At 39.1% G+C, this 26257-nt stretch overlaps 1 protein-coding gene and 1 non-coding gene across 2 annotated transcripts in view; one reads left to right on the top strand and one right to left on the bottom strand.

Annotated features, from left to right (window-relative positions):
• Nucleotides 1-26257, top strand: part of HS6ST3 (heparan sulfate 6-O-sulfotransferase 3) — a 588333-nt gene that overhangs the window by 262010 nt on the left and 300066 nt on the right. The window lies entirely within an intron of this gene.
• TRNAG-ACC (transfer RNA glycine (anticodon ACC)) lies at nt 17903-17975 on the bottom strand. The gene has a single exon. It is a non-coding gene; the product is annotated as a tRNA-Gly (tRNA).

Genomic DNA, 26257 nt, shown 5'->3' with positions numbered 1-26257 from the left:
GTCCCTTGAATAATTTTGGATACTGCTGCTGGCTAGCATTTGACTTCGCAAAATCCATGGTGAAATTCCTTTTTTCTAATAGCTAGCTTTTGATGAGATGAAAAATAGACTGTTAGAGTTTAGGTTTCAATTATGAATGCATATTATGTTTGCAATTATGTTAAACACAGCAACAACGTGTTATGTAAATTAAACTGGACAATAGCCAAATTTCCTTCAGAAGATGGAGGATGGTGAAGTCAAAAAATAAGAGACTTTTCAATGTCTGTTTAAACCCACATGGTGAGTTTTGCTTATTTGGTTACATTTCTTCTAGAATTCTCCACTAATGGCCTTCTTTAATTCTTATCCACCTTTAAGAAATAAGATATTTTAATAATATGTACTAAGGAGATAAATTAAAAAAAATGAATTTTCACATAGACCATTTTTTTCAGAGAGAAAATTTATTTCATTGTGGTTTACTTAGTGTTAAAACAAATTAAAATGTGATTTTAGTTCATTAGAATAGCAGAATTTTAGAGTTTGAAGGGATCTTAACATCATTTAGTCTGGCCTTTTAATTTACATATACAAGATATGGGGCGCCAAAATGTATATTTACCCAAAGCCAAATTTTAGCTAGTTTTGTGATTTCAGCTTCAACTTAGATCCCTTGATTTATGTTACAGTGCTCTTTCTTAATCCAGTGCTGCTTTTTGCCAAGTAAATATGGGCTTGTTTTCATTTTGCACCAAATTGACTCTTAGTTGTTCCAAAAAAAAAGTATATTTTATAAAAAGTGACGGAGCCGTTCTTAGAACCCCATGATATTGGAGCATGAAATTACAAACTCCCCCTTCCTTAGAAAAATGAAAAGTATGCACACAACCCAAAACATTTGTTGAGGATTCAACAAATTTTATTTTTCTGAGCTGAGCCTTCATAGTTATAATAATTAACTACTCAAAAAGGCAAGTTTATCAATAGAATATTTTATACATAACTGAGAAAATTCAGGCTGGGATATTTCTGCATTGCAATTATGGTTCTTTAGGGAATGGGGTGACCTGCTCAACCATTCTGAGTCTTGTCACATGAAACATTAATCAGAAAATTACAGTTCCCAAGGGGAGTTGTCTGGGAACATGATGTTCGGTGCAGATGGGGTGGGAGCAGATGAGGAGAGGCGAGGAGGTAGAGTCATCTGACTCCTTCACCTGGGAAATCTCAGAAATCTGTGAGGAGCCCCCAAGTCGCGTTGATGAAAAGGACACAGTTTAATACAACTCTTAAGCCTCTCCTAGCCCAGTTACGCTCTTCCATTACCCTCTTGCTAAGCTACAGCAATTTTCATTGCCTTTTAAAGGAAAGAAAAAAACAAGCGCTCTGCTTTTATTTGGAATGAAGGGCACACCATTTCCGAACTCTGTCTTTGCTGGTTCTGCCTAATGAAGCAGCTTAGGAATAGCCAGAGTTGGGGCAAATGAGACCGACTTGCGACCCTGTCAAGATGTGCATATGGGCACAGATGACCTTTGATTGGCTTTAGAAAATACTGGTTGATGTTCTCTGTGGATCTTGCAAGAGAATCTTACTGAAAAAAAGACATGTTTCATTTATGCCACTTCCTTCTGTTACTGGCAGCCCTGCAAATGATCTGGAACAGGTGGGCATACCAGTAAGCAAAGATTGTGCTTTATAGTCGGTCATACTCCGCTTATCTTACTTTGATGAAGACATATAAAGGGAAGATCGCATTTGTACTTGATCTCATGTTAGGAATCTGTAAAGCCCTAACAAAATAAAAGGTACAATTTCTCTTTGCTAAGTCAGTTGACTATTAAAATGGAGAATAATTTTCTTGTAATTTCACAGGGCAGTTTTTCATTGAGGGCAGCCGTCACTTGGGGCAGGAAGGGGAGAAGCAGTCTATCAAAAACAGATAAAGAAAAGCCACACCACAGCCTGCTGTTTCTGCTATTTTGGATGATCGAGCTTGTGCGCAAATGAAATCATGACAGATTCATTTATATGAAATGGCCATTGCTGATCTCCTTGCCAGAAACTAGATTGCTTTTTTATTTAGGAGATTTGCAGAGCCGTCCTTAGCTTTTTTAGTTAGTGGCGAAGTGGCACCTGGCCAAATTGCCTCTTCTCATCCAGTTGGTGTTGCCAGTGTCTTGGGATGCAAGCACTGAAATACACTTGCCATCAACTGAAAAAAAAAAATTTTTTTTGTGTTTAAATTTTTTAATCATTTGCAGAGTTGGATTGGACGATACTCATTTAGCCTAATACTAAGACTTATAGTAGGAAGGGTATAAGTTTTGCAATCAGTAAGCATAGGGTTATGAATAAAAAAACCCAGACAACTTCTGGATAATTTTTTCATTAATGGCATTTACTATTATTGATCATCTCTGAAGTACTTAAAATATTTTCATTGCTGGTTATACAGGCCAAGTTTATTGAGCAACTGAGCTCAATAAATTGATTGGAGAACATAAAGGTATTAGGTAGTCACAAAGAAGAATCCTCCTTGAGAACCAGTAAATTCGCCAAGCGTGTTTCTGTATAGCTCATTTATTAATTTTCACCATCCCTTAGAGGGCCGACTGCTTGCTTTAGCAGAGGCATGAGGGGAACTTTTCTGCTGCCAGTTTACATTCATATATTCTTAGCAACGAGACAGGAATTAGTAGAACTAGTATCAGATGAGTGAATAGGTTTTTTAGTTTTTATTTTGCAGTTTGCATCTGCTCCTCCTCCTTACAGGGACCAATTGTTGGTGTGTGCAGTGGACCCATAATTTATTCATTTACGGAGTGACCACTGTGGACAAGATGCCTGTGTTAGGAGCTGGGGGTTCAGAGCAACATGAACAAAGAGCCCTGCCACACTGAGCTTACATCCTGATGCACACTTGAACTCACCTACCTCACAGCCAGTTGTGAGAGAGCGAGAGAGAGGCATCTAACAGTGAAGACAAACACATCAACTTTTACTCCTGATGAAGCTGATGAGCGAATGTCTTTCAATTTGGCAGCCCAAAGGGCCTTGCTAATTAATATGTTACTCCCTTATTAGACTTAATGGTCCATGAGAGGTAGAGCCCTATCTATCTCTTTTGTTGACCACTATCTATATAGGGCCCAGCATGGTGGAAAAAAATCATATAACATAACATAGCATAGCATATATATATAATATAATATAAAACAATATAAATATGATCATGTATAAGTATATTTATATGTGTATATAGAGTCAATTTCACATATATACATATGTGTGAATATATATATATACATAGAGAGACAGAGTCTCTTCTCATCATTTGTGGGAGTTATGTTCTATAAAGTTGCTGTGGACACTGAATTGGTGAATGCTAATTGCAAGTTTAGATTCCTGCCAGCCTCTGGTCACAGCATTTTCATCAACTGATCAATACACAACCTTGTTTTATGTATGTTTCTGTTCAAAGACAACTTATTTTATAACTATTGTCGATTCATTAACATGGAACTCGTAGCCAATGGCACTATAACTCACACCTGAAAGGAAGTTTATCTAACACACACATTTTCTCCATAAAGCACATCGCAGCCTTCTTGGGCTTAGGAACACCACACGGCATTTCGGCTTTCCACTTGGGGGCCATTTTAAGCAGCAAAATTACCGACAAAAAACACAAAAATGTAAAAAACATGACGATAAATAGAGCACAAAAAAGACGCTTGTCTGCAGTAGGAGAGCTGAAACAAAAAGGCAGAATGTCGCCCGGTTCAACCTCAGCTGGGCATGTGCCCATCGGGTGACTCAGAATTTTTGCCACTCTGAGCAGCCGGTCTGAATGATCACAAAGGCACCAGGAGTATTGATTTTGGCATTACAGATACATTTTAGTGAGTGGGTGATTTTGCAAATATGGAATCTGCGGATAATGAGGATTGATTGTATATAGAGATATACATTAAATTGCATCTTCTGTCTGACTCAGTGAGTTCTGAGCAGTGGATTTGGCTCTGGATGAATTGTAATCCAAAACTGGGAATACTGTTTCAAGCTCAGAGCAAGGAGGCAAGATAAGCCCCTCTCTCCAAGCACGGGGCTCAGCAATCCAGACCTCCCCTCTCTGCCTGTATCCCTGGAGGCGCCACAAGAGATGCAAATGGTTCAGTGACTCCATCAGCCCCCCGTGAAGGTCCAACCACCTCCCAGGAGCCCTGAATACTAAACTGGAGAAGAAATGTCTGGAAGAGAGGATGCAAGCAGTGACCGTTTATGGAAACTCAAGAAGATATACTGTCTGAACTTTCAGGTGGCAGCAGGGCCTTGCTCTAGGTTTTGGGCCAGATTCCTGTCTCTCAGCTGCAACTCCAGGATTCACTGAGTCACTGCCCACTTCAGAAGCTGCTGGCCCAGCCTCCTGGAGACCAAGCCCTTCCCAGCTGACCTGCAGTCCTTTCCAGGCAGGAGTGACCTGACCCACACCTGCATCTCTGGAAGCCTGAAGCACAGCACCAGAGCATGGAGAGCCTCCGTAAATGCCTTCTTGATGGATTAACTGTCTTGAGGCTTTTTGCAGACTTTAAATCAGACTTTTTTTTCAAGTGTCAGTTGAATAGGCAGATGCTGAAATTCCTTTATTGAGGAGAAAAGCCTTTCATTCTGTAATTATGGAGGCAAGGAAAAGATCATAAAAATATTCATTTATAACAACTTAGTGTGAATGCTTTTCAGTTAAAATGTAATTAATCAACAAAAGTAAATTACTAATTTTGAATTCTTTTTCTAGTTTGATGTGAAACCATCCTTCAAGTGTTTATAGCAAGAGGAGACCTTAATACTAAAATGGCATCAAAGCATAGGGAGAAAATGGAACAACCAATTAAAAAAAAAAAAGTATATTTGACCAGTTTGGATTGGATTGGCCCTGGACAGAGAATGGCTGGGTGCTGTGGTGTCGTGGTTACAAAAAGCACCGGCTCTACTTGGCATATTATTTTGATGATGGAGATGGATGAATACATAGAGAGATAGAAGGTCAGGAGACAGATGAGTTTGTACAGGAGGATGTTTTAATTTTCTAAGGCTGCCCTAACAAAGCACTGCAAACTGGGTGACAGAAAACAACAGAAGTTTGTTGTCTCACAGGCCTGGAGGACAGATGTCCAAAGTCAAGGTGTCAGCAGGGCCAGGCTTCCTCTGAAACCTGTAAGGAGAATCCTTCCTTGCCTCTGGTGTCTGCCAACAATCCTTGGCATCCTTGGCCTGTAAAGGCATCACCCCAATCTCTGCCTCCATTGTCACACGGCTGTCTCCACCTCCTGTGCCTCTGTGCCCACGTGGCACTTCCCTCTTCTTAGGACACCAGTCGTATTGAGTTAAGGCCCCCTCTAACGATCTTATCTTCACTTGATTACATCTGCAAAGACTCTATTTCCAAATGAGGCCACATTCACAGGTACTGGGGGGAGGATGTTGACATATCTTTGGGGGGACACAGTTCACCCTGTAACAGGGGGCGATTGGTGTATCCTTCGTGAGAATCTTGTGTGTAACTTACGTTGTGGTCACAGCTTCTCCATCCTCCTCCTGCTGAGGTTTTTCCTCAAGTTCTCCACCAACAACAGCAATCCACACGCAGCTGCCACTTGCCTGCCCTGGAACTTAATACTCTCACCAACTTCATTCTGTCTGGGCGGGGGGAAGGGTGCCGGGAATTATCTGATGAGTACTTGCATTTATATAAAGGGATGTATGATACCTCGTTCAGTGGGAAAAAAAAAAGTCACATTTTTGTGTTTGAAAAAAAAAAAGTCAAATTTTTGTGTTTGAAAGATTCCCTGTGTTATGTCTACTTTCCTGGGGGTCTTTCCTTACCCCCTATCCTTTAAGCCATCCTATCTCTTTATCAGATTGTTGATACATTTGCTGAATGAACTGTAATATAACACTTAGAAGGACTCTACTGGGTAAGGAATTTTATTTGAAAATTTTATTTTGTTTCTTTGCCAGTAGGTGAGTATCGGAGGAAGAGCTATCTTAAACCAACAAATATACATCCTAAATACTTAAAAATAGCTCCTACTTGATGATCAAGTAGGCACTAGCAGTGAGTTTATGACTGTTGCAACACAAGAGAGTCCATGTTTGGCCCTTCTCTTCTGGCACATGTTGTACACATGGATGTGATAAGCAGGTCTTCACAATCTATACTAGAAGGGCCACGGAGATGGATATTTGGTGCTTTTCTACTCAGCATGCTTTTCATTTGGTTTGGGAAGCAGTTCCACGCAGTCAGAGAGCAGTGTCGTGACTCTCACTTTGGCTGGATGGAATGAAATCCCATCAGTGTGAACCCCAGGCTAAGTAAGTGAATGAGGATGTGCCCTGAACCTCGGTGATCTTAGTTTCGGTTTGGCCTTCTTTTCTACACCACTATCACCTTTCATGCAATTTAACCCTGTTTTTCTGCCATTTTAAAGAAAATTTAGTCACATGTAACTTACTCTTTGTGACGGTTTATTGATAGTTCCTGACCAACACTAGACTGTGTTACATTGACTGCTGGAGGTTATTTATGGGTAGAAATTAGAGTTGCATCAGAAAGCTAATAACAGGTGTTAATATTAACTACCACTGAATTATTCAAACCTCATTTTTTGGGATTGTTGCACTAAAACATCCTTTGTATAGTTTAGCTGTAAAATTAGTATTGCTTTGTTACCACAGATAGAAGAGAAGAAAAGAGAGATTTGTAAAACTAGAAAGTCATTCATTCACAACTTCCTCTTTCCTTGGGGGAAAACTTCAGGGTATTGTCAGTGTCTCAAATTCTCAGTGAAAGGAAAAGGACAGACTGCTGGGTTGAAAATCTGATCATAATACCCCTTTATGTGAAATATTTTAATAACTCTCCATTTTACTCAAGATAAAGAGCAAGCTCTTCCTTAGCATAGCATACAAGGCCTTTTATGATCTGACATCTGCTGCATTCAGTGATGTGCACTCACCTGAATGTGCCATTTTCCTTCTCACCTTGGTACATGCTGTTTCTTCTGCCTGAGAAGCCCCCTGTGTCTGATTTGCCCAATTGCGTGCACTCATCTCCTTAGGTTCTGGCTTAGTAATCTTTTGTAAAGGTGTTCTTGACTTACCAAAGGGAATTCGATGTCTTCCACCTCCATGTTCCTGTGGTATTTAGCAAACAGCTCAGGTAACACAATTAACATATTGTTTGTTTGCAAATCTGTCTTAATGTGCTAGATTGCAAGCTCTTTGAGGTCAAGCACCATGTCTTCTAATTTTTCTGTCTAGTTTATAAATTCAGGTATTGGTTGAGTGCCCCCTTCTGGCATGTAGATAAGTAAATGTTTGTTGAATGAATGCATGTTTTCATGCCTTGGCTCATTTTCTCCACAATTCAGTTTTTCAGATCTTTACATAATTTGTTTCATCATCTGTGAAATAATTATCACCTTCTTCTGACTATATTGCACGTTTCATGCTTCCCTGCACAACACTGATTTATTTTAGCATCATTTATCTTAGAATTATTTTTGTAATTAAAACAAAACTGCAGCACACTGTTAACATGTGCTCTTTGCCGTGTGCTCTCAGCCACTGACAGCTCCGGGGACCGTACCTTGCGCTCCTGGCCAGGCTGCGTTAGCACATCGTTCTACAGACGCTCCCAGCCAGTGAGCCCATGTGCAGTTCTGAGCTGAGTGGGTTCTGCAACACACGAACCTTGGTCTGCAGTGCTCTCTTTCTTTGTCACGTGTTTTGTACTCTGGTGAGCTCTTCTGCAGAGCAAGAGTTACCTTTTGAATGTTGAAATGTGGGCTTTATAAAGTGTTGTAAGGGTCTTCCAAATGATGTTCTGGAAAATGGAAGATAATATTTACCTGGTGGAAGTCCTTTGACATTATGAAGGGTACAGATACATCACTGTAGACTGGGCACGATGTTCAGCAGTTAAGAATGGCATCTGGAAGAAACCAGAGAGGAAAGTGTGTCGTGATTGCAGGAGGATTTTGAGGAGGGTGAAGGAGCAACTGCCACTGTGTGGTCTCCGTGGGGACTTCATGTCATGTGACTTGCATTAGTGCCAGTTCTCTCAGTGCCCATTTCTAGGAGCGCACCTACCATCCCCCATTCCCACTTCTAAATCAGGTGTGTGTATGCTCTTCACATCCCATGCAAGCTAGTAAAGCATGTGATAGGACAGACCCCAAATAACAAACTAGCAAGAAGTAATAACAGAAAGTAGCATTTCAATTTATCTTTTATTTTGAAAGCATGTTTTCTCCTTTTTGCTTGGTTTCTTAAGCATCCAGCCCTACCGCTTAGCTTATATGACACTGTCATAACATCATAGGTAATTTACTTCTCATGTGGGTATTAAGAAACACATATGTATTTACACTAAATAATAGCACTTAAATGAAATGAATGTACAATTGAAACAAAAATCACCAATGGGTAATAGACAAAATACAAAAAATCTCCCGTGCTTACATTCTAGGAACACATATTTTTTTCCCCTAAGGCAAAAGGTTTTTGGAAAGTGATCATCCACGAAGAATCTATGAACTTACAAACTCTGCTTTCTTTGAAGGCTGAGGGGCCCATCTTTGTTTTAATTCTGATATTTCCCTTTAAATCAAAATGAGTGATTCATTCGTAGGCTTTCACTGAATTTTTCAGATTAATTTGTTTATTCAAAAACTGTTAGGGAATGCCTGTTACATACTGTTCTGGGTCCAGAAAAAAAATTCCTTGCTCTAAGTGAGTGTATTTTCTAGTGGGAAGATAGGAAACAAACAAATGGCATATGCCCGTAGGTAGTGAAAAGTGAGGAATAAAATAGGTTAACTGTCTGGAAAATATGCTAGGCTGGGGTGCAGGTGACTCTGAGATGAGGTGGATGGACACCACCACCTCTGAGGATGGGGCATTTGAGCACCCAGATGAAGCGGGAGTCCAGCTGTTTGGAATTCTTTGGAAAAAGCATTCCAGGCAGAAGGAACAGCTCTGTGACTGGAGCCCGCATGGCCAGTGTAAGGACCAACGACAAAAAGGCCAGTGTGGCCGGAGCAGAAAGGAGGCTGGACTTTGTTGGCCGTGGTGAGGATTTTGTACTTTATTCTTCCTGTGATGGTACACTTCAGGAGAGTCACTTGCCTTTTACTGGCTGTTGTGTTGAAAGTAGACCGCAGCGGGCGAACAACGTGGAATTAGGGAGACCCGTTATGAGGCCGCTGCAGCCCTCCAGGTGACCAACTGCGTGATGACAGAAGCCGTGGCCCTCCAGACTGACCTCATTCCCCAAACACGTAGTCATATCTTGGCTGCCAGAATCCAGGTTCTTCACGTGCGTTGAATACTCTGAGCCTGTTATCCCGACTTCACGCTTCAGGCAGACTGGATTCAAAGCTACCTCAGGGACTAGTCCTCTTCATATTACAAAAGCATGTTTCCCATAAAGTGTCATCATTCTCCAGCTAGTTCAGTATCATGAAATCCGATTACACTGACCACATTTATTACAGATAAATTTTTTTCCCCACTGTTGACATTACCCAACAAGTGAATTTCAGAACAATGGAATATTTCCAATTAAGACGAAGACATCTCAATTTGTATTCACTCTTATTTTGATAAAATATGAGTCCAACCAATTCTTATGTAATGATTATACCTGTAAATGATTTTCAATTAGTCAGTTTCCAAAAACAAAACAATAAAATCACTTATAATTAAAAGAATTACAAACTCTAAAGTCGTTTGCTAGCTCTTCATTTAGAAACACAGTACAAATGCAGTGGGCACCTGCTCGGGTTTTTTTGGGCACGCATTCTTTCACACCATGAACTTGCATTAAGCCCTGGAGTGAGAAACATAATCAAAGAAACTTACGATGGATGCCTCTTTGGAAAATTAATGCCTCTCTTTTTTTTTTCAATGAGTAGTACTTTATATAGGTGCTAATAACTTACTATACACATTAAAATAACGCACAACTGGGTTATGTGATTCTGGCATTTCATTGTGGATAAATTGTTGCAGGTTAGCTGGCAAGAGCTACCCAAGTGAGTCAGGGGAGTGGTGAGTTGAGCACTTGTCCCACAGAGAGGCCACCCTGGGACCGAGCCCAGGCTGTGTCTTTGAAGAAGCATGTGGTTTGGAACAAACAACCCATTGACGCCTCTTGCTTCTCCAGTAAATGGAATAAACATAGTACTAGCCTCTTAAAATCATTGTGAGGATTAAATAGGTAATATGTTTAAAGCACTAGAACAGCAAAAATGGCAAGCACGAAATAAATGTGAGCTTTTATTATAATATCCTGCAGTTTGCTGCCTGAAGCCTTGAAGAACTTTGCAGTGCTTCGATTGACTTCCTAGAGAAATCTCTCTTTGGAATTAGTGAGAAAAATCTGCGAAATCCATATTTGACTTTTTGAAGACAAAATGCGTGTGTGACATAGGAGTTCATACCCAGGTTTACACTACTTAAAAAATATAAATGACTAAGAGTTAGTTTGTGCCTTTTTGTGGATTGCTCTTTTTTTTATAGACTTTTTTTCTTATAGCTAAAAAAAAAAAGAGAAGTCAAATATTAGTCTTTGTAAGTCACAGACGTGTAAAATAGTTCATTACAAGCCTTCCTGTGGGTGTGCGTGTGCCTGCAAGTAAGGGAGAGACAGAGAGAGAGAGAGAGAGAGAAAGAGAGAGAAACTGTAACCTACCAGCTTTCCAAAACTCTGTACAAAAAACAAAAAAATCAGGAGGGCCAGTAAATAACTGTTCTTTATCAAACCCAGACAGTCAGCTGATTTGCCAGTGCAATTTGGTATTACTAGATTTGGGCCAAGTACCAGGATGAAATTTCATTTGGTATGCATATCACAAATAGTGGTTCCTAAGGCTTTTCAGTCGATGAGGTGGTAGAAAAGACAGCTTCTCTCTACAGGTAGGTGAGCTTCTTTCATTTATTGCATATGCCTTCCCCAAGCAAGCATGCCCTAGTAGTCACAGCTCTGTGGCTGATTGGTGCTGGGGATGTTTCAAAGGCTCTAGAAAAATGTCTGTGCCCCTGAGAAAGCCAAGAGAGAGGAAGGAGATCTTCATACCATCACTCAAAATATGGAATCGCCATTTTCGTAGGTCAGATATGGGCATTTCCATCTGATTCAACCTCAACTGTAGTTTTTAAAAAGACAAAAATTCTGCTAAAATAAAAAGGAGGTACCTTTGCTCTAAAACCCAGTAGTGAAGGGGAGCCCTAGACTTCAGGCTGGGGTCTCTGCAGCCGGTCACAGCTGTGTAATTATGTACAGCTAATACACTTCATAACCTTATTTCAGGGTTACTATTCGCATTGCCTCTATTTGTGTTTTTAGAATCCAGCTTGTAAACCCTATAATTAGGAAGAAGTATCAAAGTGCCTACTTACACACTTTTTATTTGTTTTCTGGGGTTGTAATTGTCTGTAAGCGCTTGCATGGCTGACAATTCAGCAAACGGAACAGTTTCCAAATACCCTCATTGCAGCCTTCTTGATGGTGTTTTCTGTTTCATTCCTCACCTTGAAGCTATTCAGTTTTTCCCCAGCTTTGATTCCACTCAAAAGTAGGAAAATGTTTGTTTTCAATTAGAGTCTTACATAGCTTGATAGTTAAAATCGAAGACATAAGTCATTTGACTTCCACCGGTTAAGAGATTGCTGCTGTCTTCTCTGTTTTGGAGGAGTGCCGGGATTTCTTTCTTAAGTCAGCTGCCTCTAAATTCCTGGTACTATGTGCAGTTAGCTGATGGCAGCCTTCTACATACAGCTGGTCCCTATTCCCCATGTATCTTTTAAAGAATTTCTTCTTCTCTTGTTCCCATAAGGAATACGTGTCACGGGTTGAATTGAATTATTTTGATGATATGTGCTTACTCCCGGACAAAGGATAAATATGACTGCCCTGTCTTTGGGAAGGTTTTAGTTCTGTTCTGTATGACCTTAAGACTGATAAACTGGTAGAGTTACTATTCTCTACTCATTGAATCACCTAGGGAGATTTTAAAATCCTGAGATCAGGTTGAATCCCCAAACAATTACATCAGAATCTCCTGGGGTGGCATCAGCGCCCCAGCAGTTTTCACAGCTCCCTAAAGCCCTCTAGGGGATTCCAACGTGTTACCGAGAAGGGGAACCACGGAGTTTGAACAGATAAAATAAAAAAATGTTTAGTGGGTGGGGACATGTATAAATTATCACTTAACCCATAAAGCAAGCATGGTGTATTGGATTTAGAAGGACTTGGGTCTGAAATTCAGGTCTCTCACATGGTATGTGACCTTGGATGAGTTACTTAAATATTTCTGAGCTTCTGTTTCATCAGTTGTTAACAGTGTTGTTGTGAGGATTAAATGCCTGGGTATATCATCCAGTAGACCTCAGTAATATTAGCTCCTTCTTTCTCTCCTACCTTCTTTAATATAGAGTTTATTTCAGAGGATACTTCAGTGATTAAATATGTGATTTTTCTTCCCTGGTGGTTATTTAGAGGTTCATATGTTTATTTATTTATTTATTTATTTATATTACTACCTATAACATATATTATTTTATAATATATATTTATGATATATAATTTTTATAAAATATTATTTATATGATCTATGATTTGCATTCTTTATATGATGTTCTGTTACTGTTATGTATTTATTATTATTTTACTTTTTATTTTGAAACAATTTTAGGAAAAAAATTACAAAGATAGAACTGAAAGTTTCCATATACCCTTTGCCCAGCTTTCCCTAATGTTAACATTTTGCAAAACAATAATACCTTTATCAAGAGTAAGAAATCAATATTGGTACAATGCTGTTAACTAAAGAATAGACTTCAGTGTGATTTCACTAGTTTTCCACTAACGTCCTATTTCTGTTCCAGGATCCAACCCAGGCTCCCACATTGTATTCAGTTGTCATATTTCCTTAGTTTTTCCCGTTCTGTGATAGTCTGTGGTAGTTCTTGATCTTTCCTTGCTTTCATGACTTTGACATTTTGAAGAGCACTGGTCAGTTATTTTCGAGACTGTCTCATAATTTAGCATTGTCTTATGCCTACTTATGAGTAGAGTTGATGCCTTTTTGGCATGAATGCCACCGAAGTGATGCACCCTTTTCAGTATTAGGGGTGCATGATATTGGTAGTGTGGGGCTTTTTACATAGTTAATGGTAGAGTTAGTGAAATGAGACATTAAAGAGAGCTATATTAGTTTCCTAGAGCTAGTCATAGTAAGTACCATAGACAGGGGGGCTTACACAGCAGAAATTTATTTTCTCATAACTCTGGACCCTAGAAGTCTGAGATCAAGGTGTTGGTAGCATTGGTTTCTTTTGAGGCCCCTCTCCTTGACTTGTAGGTGGCTTTCTTTATTGTCTTCACGCGATCTTAACTCTGTGCATGTCTGGGTCTTAACCTCTTCTTATGAGAACACCAGTCATACTGGCTTAGAGCCCATCCCAGCGACTTCATTTAACCTTAATTACCTTTAAATGTTCAAATCCAAACACAGTCACATTCTGAGGGACTGAGGGGTTAGGACTTCAACATATGATTTTTTTCAGAGGGAGAGAATGACACAATTTAGCCCATAACAGGTTCCTCTCAAGCAGGGACATACACTGACATAGAAGAGGCAAAGGATTTTGCCAGGATGGTAAATGGTCTGCAGTACTTCTTAGAAATAGAAGCAGCTTCTTAGCAAATTGGAGAAAATGATCACAGCAGACGTAGTGAAACTCAGTGTGGACAAAATGCACAAAGGGAGAACCAAGCTGCTTAAGCATTAGATGGAAGACAGTTGATTCAAGAACATGATGCGGAGGGAAGGAAGAGCTGGTACTTGGAGTTATAAATGACTCTTAAAAAAAAAAAATCTCGTGCCAGTGTTCTGGCCAAAAAAGTCAACATGATATGGGGATGCTGCAAGATATTTAAAGGGCCAGAAATCTTTTTAAGGAAACATTGGGAAGGGCTTATTCAGCCAAAAAAAGAAATTGCTGATGAGGGATTTAATAATCTCTGAGTACTGTATGTGAGGGAGTTCTTAAACCAAGGACAGTGACCAGCTGTTTCAAAACTTTACAAGAACAGATTTCAAGTAAACAGGCTCAAATGGCAATGGATGAGATTTAGATTTGAATCGAAGAAAAATTTTCTGACAGAAATGGCGATTAAATACCAGGAAGGTTACAGATGGAAGAAGCATGGTATTGTTAAGAAGAACATTAGTGCTGGAGTTAGATACCTCGGTTTTAAATAGTAGCTCTACCATTCAGTTGTATGATTTTGGACAAAGAACTTAATCCTTTAATGATAACACTATTGGATTATTGTTTTTAAGAATGGAATGAGCTTCTATAAGTAATTTTAGCAGATTTACTAATGTAAATTTAGCAGATGGAGAAGAGAGCTTGCCACCAAATAATTGTTAGTTTGATTGATTGCTACTACCCTGTATGATTTCTTTTCTTAGATGAGTCTAAAGAATACAGTCAGTTTTCTCTGCTCAGTCTGAACTAGTATATACGGTATTATTTGAAGTCCAGTGCTTTGAGCTCTAAGACTGTACATTTTCTATCACACAGTGATTTGAGGCTTAAAAGCCTAACCCCCTAAGAATCCAGGTAAAGCAGATATGCTATCGGCTCAATGCAAAATTATAGGGACTAGGTAAACTCTTTGCTATCAGAATAATGCAGGGGCTTGTGTTTGGGGAAAAGCATGAATTATTTGACAAATCGTAGTTTATAAAATTCAGCTATGGTTAACCGCTGTGTATGATTGGATTTCACAGAAATATTTTTCTATTGTAGATTTAAACCCCTTAACAGATAAGAAACCCTGACCGAAAGGCACGGGAAAATCTAGGGGCTCATTCATAGAATCCAAATTGATGTTGAGCACTACGCCTTCACAATGTGATGCAGCTGGCCTGCTGTGTGTTCACTCTCTGGGACAGCATTGCACTGGCGTCTCAGCAGAGCTTTGGGCTCTAATTTGGGTCTTACACTTCTGAGTTTGAGAACATCTCACAGTCTTTCAATTTCCCGTGTATGAAATTAGAATAACCCTAATTTCTGGCTTCATAGGGCTTATTAATTTTAAGTGTATGCGGGTGTCTCCCAGGTCTCACCGGCATGAGGAATACAAATGATGTCACATTTAAGTTAAATTCTAACTGCTCCCTTTGCCTGGGAAACTGTCGGAGGTGAAATCTCTCCCTTCTGGATCCTTCAGAATTACCTCCTTTGTCTAGCATTTTTCCCGGATGGTGCCTCCGTGAGCCTGTGATGCCAGGCTGGGCACTGTCTGGCCCTTTGCTCCACAGCAGAGTTGACTTCAGGCTCTCCCAAGGCTGGGGTCCTCACTGGTGCCATGATTAGAGCCTCCATCCAAAGTATCTGCTTGTGTTGGCACCTGGGCTCCTGCTGCTGGACTGCTGTCCTCTATGCTGGTCTCAGAGGGCTCTGCTCTTCTCTCTGCCACCTTGGACTTACAGCAGCAGCTCAGAGATGGCTCAGGGGACGTGCGCCATCCGGACTGCATTCTCACTGGCCACTCGCTGTGGCTCCTCTCATAGGTTACAGGTCCCTTCAGCCATTCCATCTGGTGCTACTTCCCTGCTCAGCCACATAATATTGTCCTGCTTGATCACAGCGTGCTCTTTTTCCAGCCCCCCCCAACCTGTCTCCATCTTTCAAAGGCATATTACCTCCACTATTTATGTCTACCCTTGAGGTAGATTCCCTGGGGTCCAAGCCTAAGAAAACAATACCAAGAGAGAGGATGGAGTTCCCCTTTTCCCCCCAGTTTAGTCCCACCCTCCAAGTCTCACTGGCTGTATCTCCAAGGTGATTGACAGTGGGAATGCCCAGTTCCTTCAGATGCCACCCTCTACTCACAGGGGTGTAGTTTTAAAGACAGTCACACTCCTGAAAGCTGTAGTCCTATGACACTGAACTTCTTCCTTACATCTTCTCCTTCTTGATTATAAGAGCGAACAGAGGTCCTTTAATTTAGAAATTTCTCAGTGTCTGTGGATTTCACTTTTACATAATGCCACATGTTGCACTTCTAGCTTGAGTTTTATCCAGCCTAGTTGAGTTCCTTTTCAAAGATCTTCCACCATCTGAGTGTTCTCAGGCTCTGCTTACCCGTGAGCAGACAGCTGGGCTAAAACATGTACTTGCCACAAGGACGAGGAATGGTTGGCAAGCGCTGATTCTCCAAATAGAAGACCCTGTGTGGAGATGCAACTCTTGCCTATTGCATAACCATCTCTTATGGAACAACTTAGTTCCTCAAAGCCCCAGCGTCTCAAATTTTCCACTGTACAATATGTTCTTTGTTTTACATTTGCATAACTGAATGGTCTACAGCTGCATCTTTCTTAGAACAAAAGCGTGGTCAACACTAAAGTACCTTCTTCTCATCCCATTTCATGCCCTCATGGTACAAGCTTTGAAATGAATGAGTTTTTCCACCTCTTAAGATTCCAGGTTCTAATCCCTCTACCCAGAAGGGAGCATTGGTCTCTTCTGTCTCCAGTACTTGGCCTGGAAATAGAACTTTCCACTTATTTTTGCCTTTTTCCCTTTCTACTTGGGACTAAAATATTTGCCCAAATGATACCTTATCCCTACTCTGGGCCCATTAGTGTGCTCTCTTACGGAAGAATTAATAGAGTCACAAAGTCCTTCAAAATTATGGCTAATGAAGCCTGTAGAAATATGCAAATTGCCTTAGTGGGCATAGATTACATTTATTACATATTTTAAATTGCTGACCTAATCCTGAGAAACTTTATTATATTGTATTTAATGATGTACGTTATCACATCTTTAACAAATAATGAGAAATTTTATTTTTCCTCTTAGCCCTTTGATCTTTTCTTTTAAATAATATCTTCTGTAGTATATTGTTAATAAAGAAGAAAACCATTGTGCTGAATAATGGTTCATTGGTTAAAAGGCTCCATATTATTCGAATTATTTACTGTTTTGTATCATTTGCATTCTTCTCCGAGTTTAGAAGTTTATTTGTGTTGCAGTAATATTATGATCAGACTTACTCTGAAAAAGCTAATGGAACTAGAAAAGAAGTTTCACCGGCCTCCGTCAGGTTGAAATCATCAGGTTCTTCACACTAAATGTTCTTTAGCAAAAGGTCAGCAAACTCATCTTCATTGTTATAAAATGTGGGCAGAAATGAGAAGAAAGTGAGAGGACAAAAATGAGAGAATCAAAATTACTTATAATTATATCTCTATGCAGTAATAATAACTTTATTACTGTGTTGCATATGTGGCTTGACATTCTAAATGAGCTGTATGAAATTAATACCAATAAAACTATGGAGACAATTACTGGCAATTGTATGAAATAAAAGGTCTTTAAGCTCTTTTTAAAATATTGAAAATCATCAGTGAAGAGTGTGTGGCAATTTTCCTTCCTTTTTTTTGACTTTAAATCCTAAGGAGGCTTATTTGGCTAATAAATGGTAAGAAAAATGAATCTGGGAACTAGCCAAAGCCACAGACTATTTAAATTTTTTAAAAAGTATTTTCCATCAATTCTGTGTTCTGTTTTTATTCAGGGTAAAATAACTGGATGATAGTAAAATTCTCAGTTCTGATAAGAATGTTGTACTTAGTGTTCTAGTCCTTAACTGAGCAAGGGTGACATCTTTATATAGTGGAGAATGTCATCTGAATATTGCTGTATTTTCCAATGCTAGGCAAGTATGCCTATGACTAAATTTAGACCAGGAGATTGAGTACCTGGTGCTTTTTTTTGGGGGGGGGTGGTAGGTAACTAGGTTGTTTATTTATTTGTTTATTTAGTTAAATGGAGGTACTGGGGATTGAACCCAGGACCTCGTGCATGGTAAGCATGCACTCTACCCCTGAGCTATACCCTCCCCCTACTGGTGCATTTTTAAGAGTCTTATAATTAACACTTGTTGTGGGCTAAGTTGTGTTCCTCCCATATCCATTTGTTGAAGTCCTAATTCCAAACACCTCAGAATGTGATTGAAGATCGAGTCTTTGAATAGATAATTAAATTAAAATGAGGTCATTAGGGTGGGTCCTAATCCAATGTGACTGGTATACTTATAAAAAAGAAAGAATTTGAACACACAGACATACACAGAGGGAAGACGATGTGAAGGTACAGGGAGAAAATGGTTATCTATAGTCCGGGGAGTGATGTCTCAGAAGAAACCATCCCTACCAACACTTTGATCCCTGCCTTCTAGACTTCAGAATTGTGAGAATGTGAATTTCTGTTGTTTAGGATACCCAATCTATGGGATTTATTATGGAAACTCTAGCACAATAATACAACACCCAGGATTTTCTTTCTTCTTATGTGCTACATACCAACCCTAATCATCATGATTGCCTCAGTTCCTTGCCTTCGTTGACCAATGGTTGCCTCAGCCTTGGGCTTAGTTGTCTGAACGGCTCCCTAGAGCACCCTTGAGGTCTAGTCAGATGACTTACTGGCCTCCAAATTCAGGTCAAGTTTGCCCAGACTTGGAGACTAGTTCTGAAGGATATCAGGAAGGTGACAGATGGCTCCATATCACAGTCCCTTCTGTTGCTGGTGGCTCTGCCTCTAATCTTACAAGATCTTGACCTTACCACCTCTACCAAGATGGATGATTCTCTCCCCAGGCTTCCTACACTTCCTCTTGAGCTTTTTTGGGTGACCTAGTCTCTAGACAGAACTAACTTTACATTGGTTGCTTTTATGAGGACTGAACATTCCTTATCTTTTAGATACTTACCATGTTCTAATTTGTACACTAATTTTTTTTCTTGTGTTTTACCTCCCCTGAAGATGATTAGTCCCTTAACTAATTTTCTTCATAAATTATAAAAAAAAGGTTAATTGAAAGTATGCTAGATTTGACGCCTCCCTTCTTGATTGAATAATGCCTTTTTACACCTACAACTGAGCTGTTTGTCTTGGTGGACAGAACCAGTGTTGTCTGCCTGCTTTGAATTTTCTGCCTTTCTCTCTAGGTAAATTCTCAAACCTACCCTCAAGCTCAATCCATTTATTTTCTCTATTTCTGAGGGTGTCAATATTTGATCCTAAACAATGCCTTGAAGCACTCTGGTAGTTTAAAAAATGAAAATTCAAAATGAAGTGGTTAAACTTGACCAATAGCTAATGTTATTTAAGAAGACAACTGAGAAAATAGAGGACCTTAGACATAAATTCTGCTAATTTTCCCTCCATTCATTCTTAAAACCTGACCATATAGCTTTACATGTTCCCTTTTTTTCTTACCTTCCAAGAGAAAACTGTCTCCATTCCTTTCCAAGATGAACCCCTCCAGGGAGTCTGTCTGTATTTTCCATGACTCTAATTTTGCATAGACTTTTCTGTATGAAATGCCCCCTCTCTTGTGTTAGCCTGACACACTGCCCGTCCTGAAAGCATCAGCTCCAACATCTTTGAGAGGCCTCTCAGACTCCTCAATGACACTTAGATGCTCCTTTCCCTGTGTGGTCTCTTCAGTTGCACACATAGCCATTAAAACACATAACTCAGGGTAACTGTCTGTATCCCAACTAATCCATAAACCTCTGGGTGGATGGGAAGGCAGGGAGTGATAAACACAGTGCTGGGATTTCTCATGCATGGGTTAGATGAATATACAGAGAATCCTTCACTTCTTTGACCCTCAAACCCAACTTCTAGGCAGAGTCCTTTCTTAAACTTGTAAACAAACTCTAGTTTCATCTTTAAAAAAATAAAGAGGGAAAAGAAGAAAAGAAAAAAGGAAGGATAGAAGGAAGAAGAAAAGGAAAAACTCATTTTATCTATTCTTCCTCTAAACCACCACCATATTTCTCCTGTGGTGTCAGACTAAAAAAAAAAGGCTGGATGTAAAAAAAAAAAAAAATCACAAATTTTCTACATTTTCTTTCCTATTCACTTCTCAGCCAATGAAATCTGCCTTTAACCATTTCGACTTTACCAGCATTGCTCTTACAAGGGTCATGAGTGAACTCCAAAGTGCAATGTCAATAAGAGTTTTCTCAGGCTTTGTTTATCTGATATGTTCACAGTAGTGGACTCCTGATCTCTTAGAATTTCTATTTTCTTTGCTTCTGAAATGTAGTTCTTTCGTAATTTCTCTCTTTTCTCTTTCTCATCCTCTTTGGATGCCTCTTCTGTTTTGAACTAGAATCCAGAATGCCCAAATCCTAATCTGTGGCTCTTTCTACTACATTACTTGCTCCTGCCCTATCTTTTTCTAGGGCACCATCATTTGTTTTATCAAAAATTCTTACCACCAAAGGTATCTATTGAGATATTCATCAGTCCAAAGGAAAGGTAATCAAAGATCAGCATTATCATTTCCTGGTCTACTTTGGAACTCCCATGCCTTGCAAGATTTGGGAATTTCATTGTTCAAATTATAATGTATTCATCTGTACTTTTGTATAAATTTGTGTTTTAAAATTACATTTCACATTTTCAACTCTGTCCGTTTTATCATACTGTGTTTATAGTGCTGTATATAGTTATCAGCGTTGTTTATCTTATGATTAAAAAGCTTAGAAGGATATTTATAAGTTCTACACATTACTGGCTGAGTTGTTTTTCCCAAAATTCATATAATTTAGAATGTGGCTGTATTTGGAGATAAAGTCTTCAAAGAGCTTATTAGTCAGAATGAGTCCTTTAGGGCAGTCCCCAATTCAATCAGACTGGAGTCCTTATAAGAAGAGGAAATTGGGACACACAAAGAGATCCTAGGGATGTGGGTGTGGGGAGGAAAGGCCATGTGAGGACCCAGTGAGAAGGTGGCCATATGCAAGCCAAGGAGAAAGCCCTCAGGAGAAACTAACCTGCTGACACTTTGATCTTGGACTTCCCACCTCCAGAGCTGTGGGGAGATAAGTTTCTGCCGTTTAAGCCCCCGAGTCTGTGGCACTGTGTTATGGAAGCTCCAGCAAACTAATAACAATCCAGCAGCAAAAGTAAACACTCAAATATATTTATTGATAAAGTTCCAAGTAGAGGATATTAAAGGAGGGGAAGGGCCTCATCTTCCTCTTTTTCTCTTTTAGTTCTTCTTGTTATCCTCACAAATTCTTCATAGGAACAGTCTTCAGGGCAATGGTCAGTGGTCTAGAAGGCCATGGTAGGTACCAAATATGCCATGAATGTTCCTCAAACAACTTAACCCATCTTGAGATCCATTCCCTCTTTGTCCCTTGACTAACCTAACCTTAATTCTGCTTTTGGAGTGCCGAGTTTACCAACTCAAGTTGCCTCCCCATGGGTTCTTCACACCCATGCAAACCAGGCTCGTTCTCCTGCAGGGCACTAATTTACCCTCTTTCCTGGAGATCACACTGACTACCCAGTCTGCACCGATCTCTTTCTTCTCATCCTCAGTCCCTTGTTGTTCATGTGGCTGAATATCATTTTCAGTTTCATTTTGTTATTCGTCTTCAATGTTATGTCTTCTTTGCTTTGAAGATTTTATATTTTCTGGAGGCAAGGAGAGTGTGATCACCTCTTTCTCATTTCTCCCCTTCCCCGCCATCTCTGCCCATGTCTCCATCCCAGAGGAGCTGGTGCACCACTGAGCACACCTGGATGCTTACTTACTGAATCAAATTCAGAGGATTTGACAACTCTGATTCCTGATGACTGTTTGGGGGTGGAAACAAGTGATCAGAAACAGGGCTGGTATAACCACCAACATCTAAGAAATGAATGGAATGTTTGAATGTAAAGATAGATTTATTGTGCTAGACTAAAACTTTGTCTTTTCTTACTGTAGTCAGTTCATGATCTGCCAGGGAAAAGAGAACTGATATTGATGGTTCAATACATCTGGTGAAAAGGTGCTTAAATTATTTAAGGGGAACTTTTGTTTTCCCAGTAATTCTACTGGGGATACTTCTCATGTTAAAAAGTATGAGAATTGGTCTCTTTTCTAATTTTTCTTTCTTGCTTGTGTAAATGCACAATAAATTCCTTTGACAGTCAGAGACACAGACAAATGTTATTGGAACTCTCCATCCTGTCTTAGGGAGGAGTAACACTTTTAACAGTGAACTCGCTGGGGGACTCTCTGTTATGATGTCATGACTTTTTACTCTTTACAAATGCCAGCAACATTCATCTTTTAAGAGTTTCACTGCTCTAAACGTCTATTTCCTGTCACTTGTTCATTTGTTCAATATATACTCCATTGTGTCAAGGGACTGATGTCTGTTTTCAATTCAAGCTGGTTCTTGTGTCTCAGGACACTCTATTTATTGTGTAATAATTTGATTTCCTTCCTCCTCCATTTTGATATGTAAAACACTGGCATTTTGTATGCATAAATTTTAACCATGTTCTGTCAAAAATCTTGGACTGTGACTTAGTCTTTCATCATGCTGCTTTTTCTTGTGTGAAGTTCTTATTTTACACATAAGGTCCAGAAAGGTGAAGTGACTTATTTAAGGTCTTATAGCTAGTTAGGGAAGGAACCAGAATCCACATCCAAATCTCATAACTTCCAGCCTTGTGTTTTCTTCTCCTTCTCTCTTTCTCTTATTCTTATTTGGCTCTTGTTTGACCCACTTTAGCTCATCATAGAGTAGCAACTTGGGCATTCCCATGTTATTCCCATTTCTTAATCAGAGGAGTTGGCTTACCATGGTCACCACTTCAATAAAAATATATTGACTCCATTCAAAGACCTCACCATTATTCCAGACTGGTAATTCTAATGAAACTCCTCAAGAATCTTGAGAAATCATCTGTGTGGTCTGGTGGTTAAAATTCTGATGCCTTTCCTAATATAAAATATTATGATTATATGTGGCCTCTAGAGTAGTGGAGGTGGCAGTGATTTGACCTAAAGAGCCCCTTCAAGACTGTAGCCTTAAAGACTATAAGAGGAGAGGGTGAGGCGAAGGTTCTAAGACTTGGGGTGGTTTTCAGATGAGGAGCCACAAGCAACTCATTGACTCACACAGTCCTTGTGAGATTGTTAAGATTACTTCCATCAGTATTGAGCCAGGAGTCGGGGTTGAAGCCACCATTGCAGATGCTTAAATAAATTGATAATCCAGTTGTTAAAAAAAAAAAAAACAAGGACAAAGGAAGGAAAAACATAGAAGAAAGCTTTGTGCAAATATGAAGCAAACTAGAATGCTGGCTAATTTTGAGCCATGATGGACTGTAAAAAAAAAAAGGAAAAATTCTTTGAATGTCTTCCTTCAAAAGTCACATGGCACAACAGGGGACCCATAACATTAATTTCTATTTAACATCATGTTATTTATTTGGTTCCTAATTTTTTGTTCTTCCTTGCTAGAATGCAAGCACCGGGTTGGTCTAGTTCCCCACTCCCTTCCTGGCACGTAGAAGAGTGTCTGGCCCAAAGCAGGCAGTGAGTAAATAAAAGTATCTTGAATGGAGAAATGAACAATTTCCCCACAGTTATAATAAAGTACGAGCTCTTTACTAGTGTTCAGCTTCTGGAGTTGACCTGTAGGCAAAACTTAATTCCAGTTATAGGACAGAGTATAACCACCGTAGATCTTGATACTGTCAGTCCGGATGCTGTAAAAGTCATCCTCATCACAGACGTATTTACACAGTGTATACTACGATCCTGACACTGCTCTAAATATTTACATATAGAAACTCATTTACCCCTCACTATGAACTAGTCGCACTGTATAATTATTCCCACATTACAGATTTCTGTCACAGCTGGAAGAAACTGATGAGGAGAGGTGGAGAAAAGTAGAGTGTGGGGCTTTTAGTTATTGAGCTTTTGGGGCTACTTGCTTTTTAAATCAGGGGCATGTGCACTTTGATCCAAATTAAAAAAAAATTGCCTAATGCAGTGGGTGCACAGGGTTGGGGTGCTCTATACAGTTTAATGCAATTGGACCACATGGCTTCCTGGGCATGACCAGAGGGATAACCTGTATCACAAGACGTGAAGATTTCAGAACACTAGCCAGATATTCTGAAATAAACCCTGATATGGAAATAAGCCAAAAAGGAAGTTTTATTATAATGAGGACTTTCCACTAATGGACATTACGTGTTTAATTAAAATTGACTTAAACAGTGAGGTCTCACTCCTGTTTCTGTGAGCTGCACAGAATTTAAGTATCAAGAACAGCCTAATGATGAAGTAATCAATAGTAATTTCTTAATGCTGAAATCTTGAAATTTAAATTTTCATATAGAATACAGATGGATTTGTATGTAAGTGACATTTCATACTGTATTTTGTGGGTTCAGTATAATACCTGAATGATACGGCTCCTTCTATTGGGATATATTTAGTAGACTTCACCTTTTTATGGGCAATATAAGAATTTGAACATGATCAAGTATAGAGTTTTACAGTATATAAAACAGATATTGTTACTCTACTGTTTATATACGTGACATCTCTCAGAATAGTGATGTGAGACCAGGGGTTTTATCTGGTAATTTCTTATAAATAGACTGAATGGACAGTGTCTGCAGAAACAGCATTTTTAAAGATTTTTCCCCCTCACTTCAAACTGTACTTGAAGCTTGTAAACATGTTCTTTGAAGATCAGAAGATTTAGAGTATACTGTACTCCATCTAAATAAAAGCATAGTCTAAATATAGAGAGACGTTGTAAAGAAAATGGGTATCAAGTGTAACGAATGACCTCAACATAGTTAGGGGTCGATTGTGGAGTCAGAAATGAATCACCCTGCATGAGAGACGCTGGATGCTACAATAGGTTGTGGAAATTGGAAAAAAAAATAGGTTAAAAATAATAGGTCAAGCCTATTACATTGGCCTTTCTTCGGCGTAATTTTGTGCTGAAAAGCATTGAACCAGGTATCACCCAGTGTTTACCGAAGAAGAAAATGCTGAAGCTATTATGGTTTTTATGAAATAAAACAATCAGTTGGGCAAAAAGTGTGTCAGAGGGATGCTTGACATCAATGTTAGTAACCAGAGCATATGACAACCAAGTGAGTTTTGTTTGCTTATATTTAACATTTATTTCTTTTAAAAAAATAATTTGAAGTCTTGTAGATCCTATTCGGGTTAACCTAAAATGCCTTTTTTAAAGAGCTACTAAAATCCAGTATTACTAAAATATTACTTATTAAAGACTTAAAATAAGCCCTTAGAGAGTACTTTGTATTATGTATTTTCCCTCATATCACTTTGGTAGAAATAACAGTTTAAAATTACGATGTTAGATTTTTCAAATACAAATATTTTGTTTACAGAATTCATGTGAGATGGCTGTCAATCTTAATATCCATACCTTTTATAAAAATTGAGTTCCAGAGGAAGTTAATTATTATTTTTTTAACGTATAGGATTTCTTTTTAGACCAGTGAACTGAGGCTAAATTAAATCAGCAGCATCTCTCTCTGTGTGTTGACCTACCCAACAGTAACACCTTCAAAGATCTATGCTGTCCTTAAATAGATGCTGTTTCATAACGAAAGAATTCTCTATGTAAGAAAAGTCCGATTCAGGGTTATAAGTGGAAGTATTTTTCTCCTTTCATAATGATAAGGGAACATGATTGACAAGGTCTGTGGTGTGACCTCCCTCTGAAAAAAGAATACTTGGCACTCCCAACTGCCTTAAAGTGGGCTTCACTCTCCGAGAGATAGGTAGTGCCAGTAAATGTGTTGGCTTGAACAAAATCGTATTTTGGGGGGTGTGCGATTGGCTTTTTATCAATTTTATGAGCCTTTTTGATAGAGTGTTACTTTCTTGTTTCCCCACTGGTATTTGCCGTAGGAACTTTTATGATTTATTCTGAGACATTAAAAAACTTGTCTATCCATCTCAGAACATTGATGTTTGTGGGCTGTCTCTCCATAGCTACCTGTTTACAGAATTACTGTGAGATCTGTTTATTTTTAGATAAAGATGTCTTTTAAACATGTTGTGTTGACTAGAGACCCCTGCTTGCCTACCACTAAGCTTTTTTCTTTTCTTTTTTCTGGCTGGATTGGAATGACTATTGAGTATTTTTGTCCATACCCTGGAGGCTGGCTATCTATCTTTCATTCTTCAGTACAAATATTTACCAGTCATACAAGAAGTTGAGATGATTGTCTCGAGCATATGCATTTCCCGAGAAGTTTCTGGCTAACTTGTCCTTAGAAACAGTGCCTATATTAATAAGAAATTTTACTCTAG

The sequence above is a fragment of the Camelus dromedarius genome, chromosome 13, assembly GCF_036321535.1.
Source record: "Camelus dromedarius isolate mCamDro1 chromosome 13, mCamDro1.pat, whole genome shotgun sequence".
Taxonomy (NCBI): Eukaryota; Metazoa; Chordata; class Mammalia; order Artiodactyla; family Camelidae; genus Camelus; species Camelus dromedarius.
The sequence above is the reverse complement of the archived record's forward strand: the minus strand, read 5'-3'. Positions and strand labels throughout refer to the sequence as shown.